The sequence below is a fragment of the Typopeltis vanoorti genome, chromosome 2 (genome assembly GCF_054136105.1).
Source record: "Typopeltis vanoorti isolate ZY-2024b chromosome 2, IOZ_Tvanoo_1.0, whole genome shotgun sequence".
In the NCBI taxonomy this organism is placed as follows: Eukaryota; Metazoa; Arthropoda; class Arachnida; order Uropygi; family Thelyphonidae; genus Typopeltis; species Typopeltis vanoorti.
This window is the reverse complement of record NC_143550.1, coordinates 101569371-101584950: the sequence shown is the minus strand read 5'-3', so window position 1 is coordinate 101584950 and position 15580 is coordinate 101569371. Positions and strand designations below refer to the sequence as shown.

General features: G+C 36.5%; 1 protein-coding gene across 6 annotated transcripts in view; it reads right to left on the bottom strand.

The window, feature by feature from the left end:
* LOC150109296 (upstream stimulatory factor 2-like) overlaps window positions 1-15580 on the bottom strand; it is a 260743-nt gene that overhangs the window by 234100 nt on the left and 11063 nt on the right. For 2 of the 6 annotated variants that reach the window (XM_090407146.1, XM_090407139.1), the window contains exon 2: window positions 13318-13426. The exons of the other annotated variants lie outside the window; for them this stretch is intronic. The gene's annotated coding sequence lies outside the window, so the exon portion shown is untranslated. The remainder of the gene's footprint in view (window positions 1-13317; window positions 13427-15580) is intronic. 6 annotated transcript variants of the gene reach the window in all.

Genomic DNA, 15580 nt, shown 5'->3' with positions numbered 1-15580 from the left:
TCACAAACGGACATTATGGCTAGTCTAGATGTAGTGTCCTTATTCCAACTGTCCATTTACAAGAAACCCACAGATACAGGTAGATATCTACGTTATTCGTCTAACCATCATAGATCACAAAAACACAGCATCAGTCATATGCTCCGTAATAGAGCCTTAAGGTCTATTTCTAAAGAAGTAGATATACAGAGAGAACTGTTACAAATAGCTAACACTATCTTTGAATGGATACCCTTCTAACATTTTAAACAAACTGCTTTTTAAAGACAACCTCCAATAACATGGAACAGAGTCCCAATATGTGTCCACAGCTGTCATTCCATATATTAATTCAGTATCCACAAAATTGGCGAGAAAGTTAAAAGCTCATAACATCAGAGTGATTTTTAAACCAACTACCACGATCAGAGAGGTCTTAAGATCACCCAAAGATGAGGTACCTTTTTTCAAATTTCCTGGAGTATATGAAATTCCATGCACATGTAGCCTTTCTTACATTGGACAGACCTGTAGAAGTTTTGAAATAAGACAGAAGGAACATGTGGGGGATGTCAATCACAATAGAATCATCACATCTAGTTTAGCTCATCATTTCTCAACATCAAATCACATTATAGATTGGAAAAACAGTTCTATGCCTTACATCGAGAATGACTACAGACACAGAACTTTCAAAGAAGCAGCAGTGGTGCCATGCACAGGCAATAATTTAAATAGAAATCAAGGTGCTATTCTTAAAGACATATAGAAATATCTCATCAATTCTCTCAGCTTAACAGAACTACAATATGCGAAAAACTACACAACACATGGTCATGTACCAGATTCTGACTGAAGCATTCGAACACATGCACGCCATCAAACACGAATTATCAAATGTAACGGCCTAGCAGTTACTAAAGTGCATGTTTTCATGTAACTTGATGCATTCGTTTTCACACCAGTACAGCTTGAAAATGCTAAACAATGGTGAAACTTGTTGGCTCTTGGTAATTTTAATCATTAAATCTTATGGACTTTTAACAAGAAAAGTTCTAAGGTTTTTATGTATAAGCTATCGACTGCTATGTATATGGTTCCATTTACAGCAAGAGATTCAGTGTTTTGAATACCTTTTCCTTTGGTTGCATTGCCATATATACTTTTTTTTTGAGATAAAGCTTAAATACAGATCACTGTCATTTTTCTAGGATTTCTCAACTATAAAGATAAAAGCATAACTTTGGCATAGCCTAAATACAGATTGCTCTTCAATTTTCACAATTTCTCATGGTACCTTCACAAATATGCTTGTATAAATATTCTTGGAACTCGACTTAAGGAAATTCCTTTAATTCTCATATTGTTTTATTTCTCTTTTTTTAATATAAATTGATATGATGAAAACTATTCCAAACATCTGGGATTTGACCTTGGATTATGCAGTGCAGCCAATGCAAAACTTTTATACCACCTTATTTCCATTTTAGATCAATTATCTTTTCACATTCCAGATTTTTTATGACTTTTCTACCATGTATTACCTGATATGATTATCTTGTCCCAGAATACTGATATGTACATCTCATTTCATCATTTTTTTTTAACTTTAAATGACACCAAACTGTGAAATCAGTTTGGTGTCATTTAATAATTTTTCAAATTAATTATTCAGAAATCCCAAATATCCTTACTTCAGTTTTTATCACCTTTCTGAACCCTTTTGTGGTAATGTTTTCTCCATTTCTAAGCTTTGTCATTAGCTCCATAATATTCAGTCACTCATAATACTTACATTCTATGTTCTTTCCAAAATTTTCCATGGCTGTTTAGTTACTTTTACACATAACTCAGATTCTTTATTCAGTTTTTTAATTCTCTAAAAGCACATGGTTATTTCTTGTTTCAGTTTTTATTACCTTCACAATCTATAATTCCTTTTATGGCACGTTTCCCTCCAGTTCTAATCTTTCAAATTAGATCCAAAATATTCCATGACTTTTTTTGCTACTTTTATAGACTTAAGCTTTCCATGCATTTCTTTTTATTCTCACAGAGTGCATAGCGACTTATTAGATAAGAAACGTTTTATTATTATTATCATTATTCAGGCAGTGGCGTAGCTAGGGGGGTGCAGACCACCCCAGGCGGCACTTTGAACCTTTGCAGTTAATTCTAAAATACAGTCTCGAGAACTCAGTTCCAAATATTGTGATGCTACTGCGAATTTTCCTCGCAATTGCTGTAAGTGTTGCTAGTTGTGAGAGGAGTTTTTCTAAATAAAACTGATTAAGAATTACCTACATTACTATGAAATAGACTTTGCCAATGTCATCAATGATTTTGCTAACAGAAATGGAAGAAAAATAACATTTTAGAATGTTGAAATTAAAGTTTTGCTTCAACAATAAACATAGTGCTTTAATTTATTTCCCTATACATCGGTTTGACTTTTTGTAATATTTTTGGTGTGTATTGAGAGGGGCTGCAACAGCTCTAGCTACGTCACAATATTCAGGTCTTCCATGAAATCGTGAGACTTTAATTCCTGTCAAAACCAGATATACCTGAAGTCTGATACAGAAATATGTGAAATATCATAACAATTGATATTTTGGTAATTGAATTCATGAAAAGTACACGACTAATTTATAAAATTAATGACTGCTTTTATACATTTTGCACAGTATTTGATTAAATTAAAAAAAAAAAAAATCTCCAGTTGTACAAAATATAAGTGGTCACATGGTTAATAATAATGGCAAGGAGATGAGAATACTAACTATAATGATTACCACTATTTTTCTATTATTGCTTTTGTAGATAACATACAAAGATATAAAACTGAAATATCACTATTCACATATATTAAAAAAAAATCAGCTAACACCTTTTACTCCCGAATAGGGAGTAGGCAAGGCAGTTTTTTAGCCCTAACTTTTGGAGACTAAGAGGACAATTCAATCTCTACTGGTAGCCAATCAGAGATTGCTGGTCCAAGGCTATCAATAATTAAGCAGCAAGTAGTGAAGAGATGGCTAACAAGTGCTGCATGGTATCACATGGTATCTAACCCTAACACAATATTTTTAATGTCTGAAAATAGTGTTGGTTCTCCTGTCAATTTTCTTGAATTTATGGGATAAAAAACCCGAGTTTCCGGGAGAAAAAAAACCTGCTTGCCCATGCCAGAGATCAACTAACTGGGGAACAAGTCAAAAAACGCTTAGTTCCTCTAGTCGGCGACTAGAATCAAACTCATGACGCACTTTCTTCAGGCAGTTTAGTGCTGAGTAAATGCCACTTCCACTGAGCTACAGGCCTTCAACTTTAAGTGCAAAAACCCAACTGAAGTTTGAAATGCATAATTTTATAAGCAATTATTATTATTATATGTGTATCTCAATAGAATCAATGGACTCATTATAGGAGACCCACACAATATCTATCATACCTTAATTACTTCTGGGATACTCGCAACTACCTCTGGCAATCAGGGCCGGCCATCTCGGGGGTGCACTGAGTGCAATGCACCCGGGCCCCAAGATCGAGTGGCACAGTCGGTACACATTTGCGGAAACATATTTTTTATTTTATTTTGTTTCTTCTTCTAATTTTGCTTATAACTAAAGGGATTTCATCGACAGGATTTTATGGCCCCCGGTAATAATAATATCTTTGTGTTTCTCTATTATATTAGTGTTTTGTGTTCAGTAAACATTATGTTAACCTGTTATATTTCGAATGTGTGTTTTTTGTTTTCCCATGCCAAAATCATTTGCAAGTAAGAGGTTTTACAATACGTTTATATCAAATCCTTTAATTTTTACCTTTGAAAAATATTTTAGGGCTCCAAAAGGTTTCTTGCACCCGGGCCCCTTTATAGAGAAGGCCGGTCCTGCTGGCAATCCATTCACCACTCTTCAAGCAAAGAACCTATTCCAAACATCCTTCTAACTACTCTTACACAACTTCCAGGGATAAACCCTTGCTCTCACCCTACTCCTATTGCATTGAAAAATTTCTTTTGTGTCAATCTTATAGAATCTCTTTAATAACTTATAAGTTGATAACATGTCCCCTCTCCTCTACCCATCAACTAAACTCTGCAACCCACAAACCTTCAATCTACCCTCATACTAAGCATCCCACAGAATTGTCACCAGCTTGGTCAATGGTCTTTGAACTCTCCACCACCTCATGATCTCCAAAAGAAACCAATGACCAAATCTGTGCACAGTAGTCAAGATGTGACCAAATCCTGGCCAAAGAGGGATGACCTCCCTAACTTTATTTGTCATTGTGCTCAAAATCTAAGTAATAGTTTGAGCTATTTTGTAAACTCTCTGTTCACCATCACCCCCAAGATCTCTAGCCTTATCAATTTCCTGTAATCCCCATTAATGTGATACAAAGTATGTAATCTTTTCATCCTGAAGGGCATTACTTTACATTCTACAACATTAAATGGACAATAATTGTCTTTTGTCAACACACTGCTAATTTATTTAATTCATTCTGTAGGATATCTACATCACCTTTATCAACTGCTCAACTACCCAGTGTTTCCACGATTAGCAAATAACTGAATATACCCCTCCTCTTAAATCTTCCACTATATCATTAATATACAAATTAAATAGTAACCTTAGTACAAATTAGTATCACCAGCTTGGTCAATGGCCCTAGGGCAATACACTAGTCACTCTCATTTACTTTGATTCCATTCCACCATACACCACCCTCTGATCTGTCCATTTTCATTTGGTCTAATTTAATAGTTTTCCATGCAGAATTCTGTCCAACATCTTTGCAAAGTCCAGCAGTATTATGGTGTGGCCATTTCCTTTATCCAATTCTGCTATCACTTTATTATAAAATGGGAATAAATTACTAAGCCAAAACCTACTTTTTTACAGTGCTGTGCTTCTCTCTATAGAGTACAATATTCCTATCTACTCATTCCTGAATTTTATCTTTAACCTGCTTTTCCAATACTTAAATCACTGCTCCAGAGATACTAATTTGTCTGTAATTTGCTACTTCTGTCTTGGAGCCGCCTTTATGTAATTCCACTTGCTAGGAACACTGTCAGCTCTCTTGCACATGCCATCCAGTCCTACTGCTGTATTGACACTGATATTTTTCAATATGTTGAGTACCTCTAGTTCATCTACCTCAATTCTAACATCAGCCTCTGTCACATAGTAGCTGCAGTCTTTACATGGAAGACACCCTTGCAAAGTGATCACATAGTAACTCTACTATTTTTTCTGATTCTGTCAGTTTTCTACCATTAGCACTACGTAAGGTTATCTTTTCATAATCATTCTTTCTCTTACTTGCTACATAGAAAAAACCTGTTAAATTTACTTTGGCCTGTTTAACTAATTTTCTCGCATAATCTGATTTATTCATCCTTACCATACTTATAATCCTTCTTGGTTGCACTTTATACTGCTCATGAGCTTGCTGATCACTTTTTTTTCTTTTAATATTCCTTCCACAATGCTTTCTTTTTTTGCAGTTCCTGCTTTATATTGCTACTCCTCCATTTAATTCCTATTCAGTTTATCCTCATGACCCTGGGTATGCAGTCTGAAAGTGCCTCTCTCATACAATCCCTGACCACATCCCATGCCATGTCACTGCTCCAAGCTGCCACCTAAGTTTGTCATAATCACCAGCTTTGAAGTTCCATGCGAACCTTTCTTGACTGAATTCCACATGTTGAGAAACTCCCCCAAACAAGACTACTCTTTCTGCAATTGGAGGTAGAGTCGCTATTTCAGTTATAAAATAGCAACTGATGCTATTACCAAATTCAACACTTTCAAACTCCTAGTTTTCTCCATCACATGCTGTTTTAGATAATTATCCCTTAGTAACTGAATAAGTTACATTTCCATCTTGCCATGTGCCATTTTCTCCTTCCAATCTATAACCCCCATAGTGATAACTGTTTAGCCTGCACTCATTATGCTAATATGCCAATGCATGGAATTCACACCCTCTGGATCACCAGGTCCATAGCAGCAACCAAAACCTTACTTCAATTTTTGATGGTTGAAGTTCTTCAGTTATCATTAATAACACCCCTCCTCTTGCCCTATTTCTTCTATTTTTCTCTGAAAAAAATCATTTACATTTGATCCTTGTAACTGCATAATTCTGTCAACCAGGTCTTGCTGATGCTGATAATTTTTGACCAAGTTGAGCTGACCAATGCCAGAAACTCCTTCATTTATGGCACATTTGTGTATAAGCATTTCGCATCCCCTTGGACCCACAGTTATAGTTGAATGTCATTACTAGCCCATTTAGATCTGAAACCTGGGAAACTAAAGCCAGTTGCTCAGTCATTCCTGCACTCACACCGATTTGTCCCATGTATGGCCAGACACATTCTTGATTTTGTCCCTCTCCCCCATTCAAATATCTCTAGTTTCCCTAGTTTTGCACTTCCAAACTTTCCTTAAACAAAACTTTCTCCAAAACCATTCAAAATGAAGTCAACAGACATATATAAGTCCATGCATCCATCAAATTCACTCAATATATTTATAAACTGCACAATTTTCTCATCGACTCGCTTGCTATTTCAGTTATAAAATAGCAATATGGCAATCATGGTCGTTCTCGATTCTGTCTTATCATGCCGAGGCAGAAGACTCAGCAATCTTTACTTTCTTACTTTTCATTTTTCTTCTTTCAGCAACTCTTTCATATCCTCTCTCTCTCGCATATTTCTCACACTCTTTTATATACTTTTTCCCATCCACTTTTTCTTTCATTGTCCTGCCTGCTGTACCACACACACACTAGTAATTTCTCCAGTTGCATGAGCTCACATTTTGTTCAGTGTGGAGCATGATAATTGTCCAATTATCATGCTCCACACTGTCACCTTATCATCTATATTATTATTTTCATCTACTTCCTTACTGATTCATAATTTCTAAACTATCATTCTCTGCTTCTCTATAACACTTTGATAATCCTGCATAAAACATCCATCACATCAGCTATTCTCCTGTTTTCGACACAACTGTAATTTCTGGTGCTCGCCCATGACACATTGCTAACACATGCTCTCTGCACTCTCTTTTTTATACCACAAACCATTCACTCTAGGCAATTAATATATTAAACACACACCACATCACACTAAATCCTGCATAGTGATATCAATGAATATCAGTCTTGGCAGCCCTTTTTCTGATATGCCTCAGTGCCATGAACACCGAATGCTTTTGAAACAACAATGTGTAATAATAGTCACAATTAAACATCACTAACAATTATTAGCAATATCGTGAATATTTACTAAAAATAAAGACTTATCTGAACAACATGTACATCACACAGCTGATTCTAAGGATGATGGTCAAAATTACAATTTTTTAATTTTTTTTTTTAATCACTTGATATATCTGAGATGTTCTTTACAATCAAGATAGTTTATAAATACTCATTTTACATGAAAATTCTACAGGAAAAACAGGCAGGACACATGTTCACAAACTTGTAAAAATATTGTGCCTAATGTAGACCCTTCTATGCAATAGTGTATGTGCACCACAACCTGACATGAATGTGTTAAAGACATATCCTATCATAGTGAGAAGATACTTAGGCCTCTATATCTTCACCATACCATGAGTCTTATTCCCATATAGGATGCGCCCCCTTTTTTGTACACATTTTTTAGGAAAAAAACTTCATCACTGAATATTATAATGAATTTATAGTATTTCAAATATAAAGTAATAAGTAGGTCTACTTTCAACAAATACCTAATCTAACTAGAAAAGAGTACCCACCTTTTAATCATCAAAACCCAGAAATTCTTCTCTAAATGAAGAGACACTTGAAACCTCTTCTAAATTAGAATCTGAGTCCTCATACAACAAACTGTCCTCTGCACCATCCAGTGCATTACTAATTCCACACTTCTTAAATGATTTAACCACTGTCTCAGTTTTCACAGCATCCCATGAAGCTTTGACCCACTCACAAACTTGCGAAATGCTAGGCCTCTTCCTTCTTCCTGATGGCGTAACCTCAAAATCTGAAGACTGCATCCGGCTGTTCCACTTCTCCTTCATAAATCCCTTAAATGGTTTATTAATACAGACATCTAAAGATTGAAGCTGACTAGTTAGACTTCCTGGAATTACAGCGAAATGAGTTTTCAATTCCTTGAGTTTATTTGTAACATCGTCTGTTCCACGAGAACGAAATTGATCCCATACTAGCATGGCAGGCTTCTTCAACGGTCCACCAGGGTGCCTAGACCAAATTTTATCTATCCATAACTTCATTCCTCCTCCATCCATCCAGCCTTTTGCGTGAACATGTACAAGCACTCCTTTAAGCAGTTTTTCTTTGGGTAGCGTCTTCCTTTTAAAAATTAATAGTGGCAACAATTTTTTCCCATCAGCACAGCAGGATAAAACAACCGTGTAGCGAGTTTTTTCGTGCCCCGAAGTTTTAATAGTAACACTTATAGCACCCTTGGAATTTACAGTTTTGTTTGAGGGCACATCAAAAGTCAGCGGAACCTCATCCATGTTTCCTATTTGCGCAAGTTCAAAATATTCTCGTTTCCTTGCATTAATGACGAATCAATGAAATTCAATCATTTTTTCTTCATATTCAGCTGGCATCTTTTGTGAGATTTTTATTTTAGTCTGTATACATAGCTGGTTTCTCTTCATGAATCTTGAACACCATGATGTTGATCCAGTAAAGTTGCGATCCCTCTGTTAGTGGCCATCGCTTTCGCTTGACGAATAATCATTTTTGTAGACACTGAAAGTCCCGCTTTTCTGTGGTCTAAAATCCAAGTATTCAGTTCTGCCTCAAGTTCAGGACATTTTGCAGTTCCACTTCGTAGGTTATGTTTACTGTGAATTGCTTTTTTTTAAATCCTCTTCCTGATTCCGCCAAGTTCTTATCATTTTCTCAGTTGGGGGCGGTCCGAAATGCCTCTCTGCAGTCCTGTTTCCATGTTCTTTAGCATATGCAATCACACGTAGCTTGTATGTAATATTGTAACAATGCCGATGTTTTTCAGCCAAAATTTGCCAAGAAATTTAGAGAAAATTTAACGGCAGAAATTTATCACCGTTCACAACTGCGACAACAATCGGAAAGTTTAGACGAACAGAACACAGCTGTGATCATCGATGACAGCGCATGCGCATCCACTGAACTCTACGTAGTTTCTCAAAGTGTGGTACGCATGCCCCCCGGGTGTACGTGAAAGGTCCTCAGGGGGGTCCGTGGCAATTTTCGGCTAAGCATCATTATCCGTGGCAATTTTCGGCTAAGCATCATTAACGCATAGAATAAAATTAAATGTATCCATGAAGTTCGAGATCGCAAAATGTTCGTATTGTATCACTGAATAAGGAACAGAGACATCTGCAGGCTGTGCAATATGTTTCTGAACAAACAGTGCAATCAGAGACAACTGGGATAAAAACGGCACTAACTAATGAATTCCATGTCCCCCTCCCACAGTAAATGCTGTATGACTCAAGCAAAACCATATGTTGCAGGTGCAACATATGGTTTTGTTTGAGTGAATGTGCTAAAACGAACAAATATATAGTGAATGTGTTTCAGATATTATATAAGGAATTCGGTTGAAGAGAATTAGCATTTCAACTCAACTGTCGGCTTGTGTTTGTCATTTAGTAGCACGATCTTTTGTTAATACTGCACCAATCATATGAACGCAATGTCTGAAGTTTGAGAAACACTGCTCTACGTAACTGGAATGCTCTCGCACACACAAGGAAGCAATAAAGAAATCGCGTAACTCGGAACAGAGAAAATTTCCAGAAATTAAAATAATAAAAAACTGAATATCAACATATAAGAAGCACCCTGTTTTTCAGACCTATTTTCAAAGAAAAAAATTGCGTCTTATACGCTGGCAAATACGGTACATTTGAACATGTTAGGATGATACTTTGGTTTCTTTGCATTTACAGGTTTGACAAAAAGAAAGGTTTTTCCTATATTTAACAGATCCTCTTAATCTGTAGTTTATGATACTTTGGCTATTCCAGTAGATATGCAGCTAAGTGGCACAAGGAATTTCTCACGTCAATTAATGAACTTTGCTTTCTCATCCCCTCTGCAATTACTAGAACATATGTATAATCATGCCATGCTGGTCTTTCAAACATGATTTCACATCTGTACTGTAATTTTTCTATAATTATATGAAAAATATGTAATGTCTCATATGCCAGAGTTAAGTTCTTACAAAAAATAATTTTTCTATCCTATATAAATTTTCCATTGTTTAATCATTTAAGTCTCTATGTTTCTATTTACAACAGAAATTTTGCAAATAGAAACATCTCTCTCTCTTCTTTATGTTATTATTATTATTAGACACCTCCAGGGAGTCCACACTCATCGAGGGAGAGCACCTGCTCCACAACTCTGTCTCTGCCACTCAATCCACCCACTGACTGCAACTACACCAATGCCATCTACTGCCGACCACCACTGGTATTTTCCAAAGACAATCACAAACGTCCATGCCTGCGGCTGGATTCAAACCCGCAGCCTTTCAGCTGGAGAGCAGATAGGCTAACCACTCGGCCAGCCTGGCTGGCCGAGTCCGAGTGGTTAGAGTATGGCTGATAAAAAAAGAAAAACTAATATCATGTGGTATTAGAATTTAGTGAGCCTACATAGCTAATTCAGATTTGATGGTAGCATGGGCTGCAATCTCACCTAAGATGTGAAGAGCATTTATCATAGCTTTTTAACTGAAAGATTGGTCTCATACGGAGGCAATATCTATCCAGAAACTTCACATTTTATCCCACAGCTAAGCAAACTGGCCAGGAAAACACATGCAATTTACTCACAAAATTATATATTTAGGCATGAGTAACCACTTAATCCAAAAATATGGTTACAAAAGCCAAATCTAGATAGGCTGTGGGCCTTAAAAGTACTGCAGATTATTATTATAATTTAGTAGACTTTGACACACAAAATAAAATTAATTTTACAATTGCTTCTGTCAGAGAGATAGTCAAGTGTGAGAAAATGCTATTCCTTGAGTTGTCTGAATAAGTGATTTTCTGACATGTGTCAAGATGCAATTTCCCAAGTGCTTTTTCTAATTCTTTTTTTTTCTTTTTCTGGTAATGGAAGCAGATATTGCTTTAAATCTAAAGCAGATACTTTCTTTTAAGTTTATTTTGTAATTTTACAATTTATTTTTTTCAACTTATATAACCATCCCTGGCCAACACACATCAACCAACAGTTAGATAGGTAGTTTCACAAGTCAGTTATAATGGAACATGAGCATCTTGATGACAGATCTCACCTCAGTATCGAGTTGTTCATCATTTGATAAAGTGTTATTCTTTCAACTGCACTTTCAGTTTTGAAAAGAGATGGAAACGGGAGATAGCCAAGACTGAGCTATATAGCCTAGTGGCAACATTTCTAGTATCATAATGTTGCTGTTGCTTGAATACCAAAAGAAAGAAAAAACAATATAGTTCTATCCTGCTTGCCAACTAGTTTTTTCTGTGCCCTAAGGTTGTTTTTTTTTTTTTTCAAACTTAGCTAATCATTCATGAAAGTGATTAGGTTCCTCCCACCCTTCTTAAAATGATTTTTTGTACAATCACCACAACTTACAAAAATCAATCATAGAACTCTATTTCAAACAATAAGGTTTGAAATAAAAGTTTTTGAGCTAATGAGGCAGTGACAATTATCTATATGCTCGCCCTATGGCTACTGATGATTTCAAAAGCTACTGGTAATGGCTGTGCTCTAAAAGTTAAAGCTAAAGGAATGCTAACTAATGTCAGCAGGAAATAAAGAGGCATTAGACACACACATTGCAAAGAAGTCAATAGACACCATAGTGTTAAGAACAAATAGCATGCCACCTATCTCCTTTTGTTACGATGGATGCAGAAATCCTACAGGGCATACTTCCAACAAGCATACAATAGCAATCAATAAGAATTTCGAATCACTCTTCTGTAGGTATGTAATGAAGTCCTGGACTGTTGTGGAGTGGACATCACCCAATGCTCCAGTTCATCCCACAGATGTTGAATAAGGTTGAAATCAGGGCTCTGTGGAGGCCAGTTAAATGTAGTGGCGTCCACTCCACAAACCATGCAGTTACAGTAGCAGCCTTATGACATGATGCATTGTCTTGCTGAAAGAGACAATGGTCAGTTCCATAGAAACGACACAAAGTAGGAAGTTGCATTGTCCAGAATGTTCAGATACCGCTTGCAGTTCAACAATTGTGGCACCACAAAGGTCCAAGGTAAAACCAGAAAAAACAGGACCATACCATCACACTGCCACCTCCAAATTTCATAGCTGGGGTTACGCATTCTGGTAAGAGACATTCTCCAGGCATTCACCACACTTTCATCCATCTGCTCAGTAGAGGGTGTATTGTGATTCATTGTTCCATAATACAGCTTTCCAAGCTTCCACATCCCACTGTACACGTTCTTTGCACCACTGAAGACGATGCATGTTGGTTTGGATAATATGGGGCTTGCATATTACAATCTTACCAGGGAAGCACGTGTTGTGAGCCTCAGTTATGAATGTTTTTGTGCAGATTTGTGTTTCAGCTGATGCCCAGAACTCTGCATTAAACGTGTCTGCCAACAAATGGTGGTCTGTACATATTATCCTTCGTAGTACCCTACAGTGACATTCAGTGAGTGTGGTGGGACATCTGCTGTGGGTGCAGTAGACTCCATCTCAATATAGTATCACTGATTGTTGACCTGGATTGGCCCAATCTGTCAACAATCTGCTGAACAGATAGGCCTGTAGCATGGCATCCTTCACAATGCCTCTTTCAAAGTATCAGTTCCTTCTTGCAGCAATTTTGCCCGGATATAGTTGCCCTGACTTGGGAGCATCATATTCCTCCAATTTTAACCGGCTACAAACATGCGACTCATTACATGGCATAATGCACCTTGCTCCGTGAAGGTGTCCATTGACTTCTTTCCAAACAGAGTGTGTGCGTGCGGGGGGGGAATAAATTGTACTAGCTATTGAGATAAAGTGAGTCTCTACTGTTTGTGTGAGGGCATTGCTATATCAGAGGAAAACTGCTACTGCAAATCAGAGTAAACTTTACACCCTGGACTAAACTTCTGAAATGATACACCAAAACACTAAGTTAGAGGAAGTGACTAGACAATACACAGCCCACATGATCTTCAGTCCAATTTATGTGGCCCATGAACAACCGAACTACAAAATAAACTCTGAATGATGCTTCCATTGTGGGAAACCTACCTCAGTTTTATGCAGGGCTCCCTGAAAACTTCAACATCAAGATATTCACAAAAATTATCACATCATCTGAGTAGCACTTAGATTTCTGAGTAAGTGATTGCATGATGAACTATTGAAAAAATAAATATTGTTCAAGTCTTACACATTTGAATTCCAGTTTAAAAGCTGATATACACAAATTAGTCAGATGTTCAACCTCAAAATTCCCATTAATTACTAAACTTAAGGTTTTTAATTTTTGATACATAATCTAAAGGCTAAATTGAATATGTAGCAAATTAAAAATGTTAAGTTTAGTAAGTGTGGGTCGGTGGGTGTGTAATTATTTCAATTTTACTCAGATTTTTCAGCCAAGTTTCTCTTAATGATTATTTCTGTCAACTTCCAACATGAACTGGAAATATCATATACATATGTACTAAAACATGGTCTAGAAACTTGACTGAAACTTTTGCTTGAAATTAAAGTACTGAAATCTAACCAGTTTAGTGTTTATCATGTTCTTATCTTATGTATCTATTAACATTCAGATCCCTACCCCTACATTTTGTTTGTTTGTTTGCTTACACTAGGATAAAGGATGAAACCAAGAATAAATTTCTTGGCATCTTTATTTGTTGAAGCTATTACACCATCAGTTAATTCTGGAACAAAACTGTAAAATATTTAGTAATCATAATACACTACTCGAAAAGAAGTCAACCCATGGGCAAGCATTGGGCCATATAACGAGTCACATTTGTAGCCAGTATAAATTGGAGGAATATGATGTTCCCAAGTCAGTGCAACTGAGTCCAGATGAAATGGTTGCAAGAAGGGAACTGAATTGCCATTTGTTGGCAGACATGTTGAATGCAGAGATGGATGGGTACAATGGAATGATCCTGTTTTTGGCCTCAGACTTCCATTTGTGGTGCCATGAAAACTGAACTCCGAGAGGTATAAACAATGCAATGCAATGCTCCCTATTTTGTGGAGTTTCTACAGAATGGACCATTGCCTCTTTCAGCAAGATGCACCACGTCATAAGGCTGCTAGTGTACCTGTGTGGTTTCTGGACATAAACATCGTGACACTTAACTGGGCTCCACAAAGCCTTGATCTCAACCCTATTAAACATCTGTGGATTAGCTTGAGCATCAGATGAGGTCAAGAGACATCCGCTCCACAGAAGTTCAGGACCTCATTACATGCCTACAGAAAGAATGGTCCAAAAATTCCCATTAATTGCTATCATACACTTGTGGAAAGTATGGCATAGGAATACTGCAGTCATCACAGCAAAAAGGAGGTCCTACATCTTATTAAGGTGGGTGCCATGGCTGTTTGTTTCTCACACTATGGTGTCCATTGATTGACTTTTTCTTTCCAAGTAGTGTACCTAATGTAGATGTATACTTGTACATAAGTTTACAAATCAGTGTCATTTCTCCCACCCCATTCCTGCTTACTCTCCTAATAGTCACTTAATATCCATTAGGAAGCTAAATATGAATTTGATCTATAAGTACAAAAAAGTCAATCTCCAGCTTATAACAAACACATTCCAGAAAATGGGAGGGAGGTAAACAGCTTAATGTCAAAAACTTGATACACATCTTGATATACATAGCCAAGTGGTTAGCATATCTGCTCTCCAGTCAAAAGGCTTTGGTTCAAATCCTGCCATAGGCATAGATGTTTGTGATCGTCTGTGAAAATACTAGTAGTAGTGGTGGTGGGCAGTAGATGCCGCTGGTGTGGAAGATGGTAGTTGCGGTTTGTTGTACAGTTGGTGGATTGAGATGGTGGAGATGGAGAGTTGAAGAGTAGGTGCTCTCCCTCGATTAGTCTTTGGACTCCATGCAGGTGTCACATAATAATAATAATCTACTAGGGTTTCTTCTCTGGGAAAGCAGGTTCCTGCCTGTTTTACTGGATTTGAAAAATCCACAAACTAGATAAATCCAAATTTAATTTTTTTTTTTACAACCAAAATAAGGTGTGCTACTATTACTAAATCATAATACTGGTAACCTAGTTTTAAGTGCCAAGAAATCTGTGCAAAGCAAATTTACCAATTAAATGGAAAAAAATAAAATAAATTTTTTTCATGTGTTTTTTGACTGTTTTTATTGATTGATTTTTTTCTTCTCATATTAATGCAGTGTACAAAATATCTTGAAACAAATAATTGTTATTCAAAATAAAATGAAATAATTGTATTTGAAAAAAAAAAATGCTAAAAAAATAAACACTGGCATGACATCTACAAATAGGTCGG